This window comes from Capra hircus, chromosome 9 (genome assembly GCF_001704415.2).
Source record: "Capra hircus breed San Clemente chromosome 9, ASM170441v1, whole genome shotgun sequence".
NCBI lineage: Eukaryota > Metazoa > Chordata > Mammalia > Artiodactyla > Bovidae > Capra > Capra hircus.
The window spans coordinates 82575157-82581156 of NC_030816.1; positions in this window are offsets into that span (position 1 = coordinate 82575157).

A 6000-nucleotide genomic window follows, 5' to 3' on the forward strand; every position below is an offset into this window, starting at 1 on the left:
TTTAACTGTAGATGAATTAGTTCCTGTGTGCCAAGTGAGACTGGAAAGTTGCTGGTGTTTATGGGGACTTGCCTGGTGGTCCAGTGGTCAAGACCTCGCCTCCCTATGCAGAGGGCATGGGTTCAATCCCTGGGCGGAGAGCTAAGATCTCACATACCTAGGGGCCCAAAACCAAAACATGAAATAGAAGCAATATTGTAACAAATTCAATAAAGACCTTTAAAAAATGGTCCACATTAAAAGTCATAAGAAAAAGTAAGTTGCTGATGTCTATCTTCTCCTGTGTTTCACCATCAGAGAAGTTATTTTTGTACCTATATGCTAGGATAAGCTATTGAAACATTATGTTTTGTCTTGTTCTTTGGTAAGTCTGAAAGAACATTTAATGTCCTGAGGTCTAGGTCAAGGAATGCCAGATTTGATTCTCACAATTAGGTAACATAAGTTTGTGAAGTGGCCTGATGGCAGCAATAGGGAAGAGTGGAGACTGGGGCAAAGCAGAGAACACAGGTCCTATGAAAAGCCACTTAGTCAGCTCTGATCAGTTATGGCATGTGGGCATGTAGGTCTGACATTCCAGAGCACTCGATTTTTCAATAAAAGTAAGGAAGTTAGGTTTTGACTCGAAAATCCCCCATTTGTGTGTGTGTATGTGTGTTGGCAGGTAACAAAAGCAGGCAGAGCATGGGGCAAAACAGCTCCGACTTTTGCCTTCAGGCGTCTGCTTGGTAATACTGGGCTGGGGTCTGATCACCCCTCTGGTTAGGGGAGGGCAGTTATGAGGCTGAAGTTAGGCTTGCACCTTCTCTACCACCAGTGAAGGGGAGGAGGCTGCTATGCAGATAGGAAGACGGCAGTGTCTCACCCTGGATAGGGGGTGATGGCTTGAGTTTAGGCCTCTGGGGGTTTCCACCTGGGCAGGGGGGCAGGGGTGGGGAGAACTGTGCCTTGTGTACCCAAAGGGTCTTAGGTGGGTCACCTGACTTATGTGCTCCCAAGAGCAGCCTGCCTGAGCTGGAAGCCTTGGTTTGGCTCTTCATGCTGATGCTCAGCCAGAGAGAAGTGGACACCTACCTTCATGAGGACCCTGTGGGTCAAGGGTGGGAGCCCCAGATCCCTAGGTCCTTCCTCGGGCCTCTGCTCCTGCTTGAGCCCAGGGCCACACAGAGAGTGGAATTCACAAAGCACCTGCAGGCTGGACTTTCTGCCAGGTTGGTGGCAAGACATATTTAATTGGTTTAGAAAACAGAGATGCAAATACATTCTGGGTATCTTTTCATTTGTTTCTTTTGTGGGTTTTTTTTTTTTTCCTTTTCTCTTTTTGGCTTCCTTTTTAAAAAAATTGGAAGTGTGGTTGATTTACAGTGTTTCAGCTGTACAGCAAAGTGATTCAGGTATATACATATATTACTTTTTCAGGTTCTTTTCCATGATAGGCCATTACACAATATTGAAGGTAGTCCCCTGTGCTGTAGAGTAGGTCTGTGTTTATCTATTTTATGTAGAGTAGTGTGTATCTGCTAACCCCCTACTTCTGATTTATCCCTCCCCTGTTTTTTCCTTTGGTAAACGTTAAGTTTGTTTCCTGTGTCTCTATTTCTATTTTGTAAATAAATTTAATTGTATTAATTAATCATTTAATTAATGATTATTAATTTAATAATCATTTTAGATTCCACATATGAGTGACATCATTTGATATTTGTCTTTCTTGATATGATTCACTCCACTATGTATGATCATCTCTAGGGCCAGCCATGTTGCTACATGCTGAGTAACTTAAAACAAATTGTTTTTAATTTATTTGTTTGGCTGCATCAGGTCTTAGTTGTGGCACTCAGGATCTTCATTGCATCCCGTAGGATCCTTCTTTCGTGGCAGTGTTTGGAGTCTCTAGTTGTGGCGTGCAGGCTTAGTTGCTCCGTGGCAAGTGGGATCTTAGTTCCCCAAACAGGTTTCAAAACTGTGTACCTTGCATTGCAAGCTGGATTCTTTTTTAAAAAAGAATATATTTATTTTTTATTGAAGGATAATTGCTTTACAATATTTGTGTTGGTTTCGGCCATACATCCACATGAATCAGCCATAGGTATACAGAGGTCCTCTCCCTCTTGTAGCTCCCTCCCCTTCCCAACCCCATCCCTCCTCTCTAGATTGCACAGAGCCCCAGTTTGAAGTCCCTGAGTCACATAGTAAATTCCCACCAGTGATCTGTTTTACATTCGGAGTGTATGTGCTTCCATGCTACTCTCCTTCCCCCACGTGTCCATAAGTCTGATCTCTGTCTGCATCTCCACTGCTGCCCGGCACATAGGTTCATCAGTACCATCTAGATTCCACATGTATATGTTAATATATGATATTTGTTTTTCTCTTTCTGAGTTACTTCACTCTGTATAATAGGCTCTGTATAATTCACCCCGTTAGAACTGATTCAGATGTGTTCCTTTTTATGGCTAAGTAACATTCCATCAATACAACAGAAGACTCTACACATGGACATCACCAGATGGCCAACACTGAAATCAGATTGATTATATCTTTGCAGCCAAAGATGGAGAAGCTCTATACAGTCAGCAAAAACAAGACCAGGAGCTGACTGTGGCTCAGATCATGAACTCCTTATTGCCAAAGTTCAGACTTAAATTGAAGAAAGTAGGGAAAACCATTAGACTATTCAGGTATGACCTAAATCAAATCCCTTATGATTATACAGTGGAAGTGAGAAATAGATTTAAGGGACTAGATCTGATAGACAGAGTGTCTGATGAACTATGGATGGAGGTTCGTGACATTGTACAGGAGACAGGGATCAAGACCATCCCCAAGGAAAAGGAATGCAAAAAAGCAAAATGGTTGTCTGGGGAGGCCTTACAAATAACTGAAAAGAAAAGTGAAAAGCAAAGGAGAAAACGAAAGATATACCCATCTGAATGCAGAGTTCCTAAGAATAGCAAGGAGAGATAAGAAAGCCTTCCTCAGTGACCAATGTAAAGAAATAGAGGAAAAGAACAGAATGGGAAAGACTAGAGATCTCTTCAAAAAAATTAGAGATACCAAGGGAACATTTCATGCAAAGATGGGCACAATAAAGGACAGAGATGGTATGGACCTAACTGAAGCAGAAGATATTCAGAGGAGGTGGCAAGAATACACAGAAGAATTGTACAAAAGAGATCTTCACGACCCAGATAATCATGACGGTGTGATCACTCACCTAGAGCCAGACATCCTGGAATGCGAAGTCAAGTGGGCCTCAGGAAGCATCACTACGAACAAAGCTAGTGGAGGTGATGGAATTCCAGTTGAGCTGTTTCAAATCCTAAAAGATAACGCTGTGAAAGTGCTTCACTCAACATGCCAGCAAATTTGGAAAACTCAGCAGTGGCCACAGGACTGGAAAAGGTGTTTTCATTCTAATCACTAAGAAAAGTAATGCCAAAGAATGCTCGAACTACCACACCATTGCACTCATCTCACACGCTAGTAAAGTAATGCTCAAAATTCTCCAAGCCAGGCTTCAGCAATACGTGAACCATGAACTTCCAGATGTTCAAGCTGGTTTTAGAAAAGGCAGAGGAACCAGAGATCAAATTGCCAACATCCACTGGATCATCAAAAAAGCAAGAGAGTTCCAGAAAAACATCTACTTCTGCTTTATTGACTGTGCCAAAGCCTTTGTGTGGATCACAATAAACTGTGGAAAATTCTGAAAGAGATGGCAATACCAGACCACCTGACCTGCCTCCTGAGAAATTTGTATGCAGGTCAGAAAGCAACAGTTAGAACTGGACATGGAACAACAGACTGGTTCCAAATAGGAAAAGGAGTGTGTCAAGGCTGTATATTGTCTCCCTGCTTATTTAACTTATATGCAGAGTATATCATGAGAAATGCTGAGGTGGAGGAAGCACAAGCTGGAATCAAGATTGCTGGGAGAAATATCAATCACCTCAGATATGCAGATGACACCACCCTTATGGCAGAAAGTGAAGAAGAACTAAAGAGCCTCTTGATGAAAGTGAAAGAGGAGAGTGGAAAAGTTGGCCTAAAGCTCAGCATTCAGAAAACTAAGATCATGGCGTCTGGTCCCATCACTTCATGGCAAATAGATGAGCAAACAGTGAGAGACTTTATTTTTTTGGGCTCCAAAATCACTGCAGATGGTGACTGCAGCCATGAAATTAAAAGACGCTTACTCCTTGGAAGGAAAGTTATGACCAACCTAGACAGCTTATTTGGAGAAGCCAATGGCAACCCACTCCAGTACTCTTGCCTGGAAAATTCCATGGACGGAGGAGCCTGGTAGGCTGCAGTCCATGGGGTCGCTAGGAGTCAGACACGACTGAGCGACTTCACTTTCATGCATTGGAGAAGGAAATGGCAACCCACTCCAGTGTTCTTGCCTGGAGAATCCCAGGGACAGAGGTGCCTGGTGGGCTGCCGTCTCTGGGTTTGCACAGAGTGGGACACGACTGAAGCGACTTAGCAGCAGCAGCAGCAGACAGCTTATTAAAAAGCAGAGACATTACTTTGCTAACAAAGGTCCATCTAGTCAAGGCTATGGTTTTTCCAGTAGTCATGTATGGATGTCAGAGTTGGACTATATAGAAAGCTGAGCGCCAAAGGACTGATGCTTTTGAACTGTGGTGTTGGAGAAGACTCTTGAGAGTCCCTTGGACTGCAAGGAGATCCAACCAGTCCATCCTAAAGGAAATCAGTCCTGAATATTCATTGAAAGGACTGATGCTGAAGCTAAAGCTCCAATAATTTGGCCACCTGATGCAAAGAGCCAACTCATTGGAAAAGACTGATGCTGGGAAAGATTGAAGGCAGGAGGAAAAGGGGACGACAGAGGATGAGATGGCTGAATGGCATCACCAACTCAATGGACATCAGTTTGAGCAAACTCTAGGAGATGGTGAAGGACAGGGAAGCCTGGGGTGCTTCAGTCCAGGGGGTGGCAAAGAGCTGGACACAACTGAATGACTGAACAACAACAACCAGATTGTCTTCCATAGCGGCTGTATCAATTTATATTCCCACCAATAGTACAAGAGGGTTCCCTTTTCTCCACACACTCTCCAGCATTTATTGTTTGTAGATATTTTTGATGATGGCCATTCTGACCATTGTGAGGTGATTTCATTGTAGTTTTGATTGCAAGGTGGATTCTTAACTACTAGACGACCTGGGAAGTTCCTACGCTGGGTAGCTTCATATGCCAGTGAAAGTGTAAGTCACTCAGTTGTGTCTGACTCTTTGTGACCTGATGGACTATACAGTCCACGGAATTTTCCAGGCAAGAATAGTGCAGTGGGTAGCCTTTCCCTTCTCCAGGGGATCTTCCCAAACCAGGGATCGAACCTAGGTCTCCTGCACTGCAGGCGGATTCTTTACCAACTGACCTATCAGGGAAGCCCTGATAGGTCAGTAGATGTGGGTTAATGTCGCTTGTTTGGGACCCAGTTTGGAAGCCCAACAGTTTGGGTTTTACTATTCAGAGATTTCCTCCTCCTGATAAACTACCTGTAGCTATAAAGTCTAGGGATCTGAGTTCCGTATCACTTTCTCACTCGAGGCAGAATTTAGAAAGTGGCACAGGTGCTCACCTTGCCTGTACAAGCATGTTGCTCACTTGCTTGTGCTTCACTAGCTGAACCACTAAGTTTTTATTGCTCTGGTATTTATTTTAATACTTCCTCTTCCCTTGACTGAGTCCCTCCTTAGGAACTTCGGATGTTTAAAATGGAATTAGGGATGTTTTCAAGCCACCTTTTCTGTTATTTGGAATTGAGAACTTGGGAAGCAGAGGTTGTTTTGTTTGAAGCTTTTTATTCTTCTTCTGCACGCTTGGAACCTTTCATGACAGAAATGAATTTGCTGTAACATGTGTTAAGTGGTGGTGTTAAGTAGGAAAGGCCAAACACGCGGTTACTCAAAAGAGGCTGTTTAAGTGAAGAATAAACGAGGCCCAGAACACTGTGTCCGTTGGTGAAA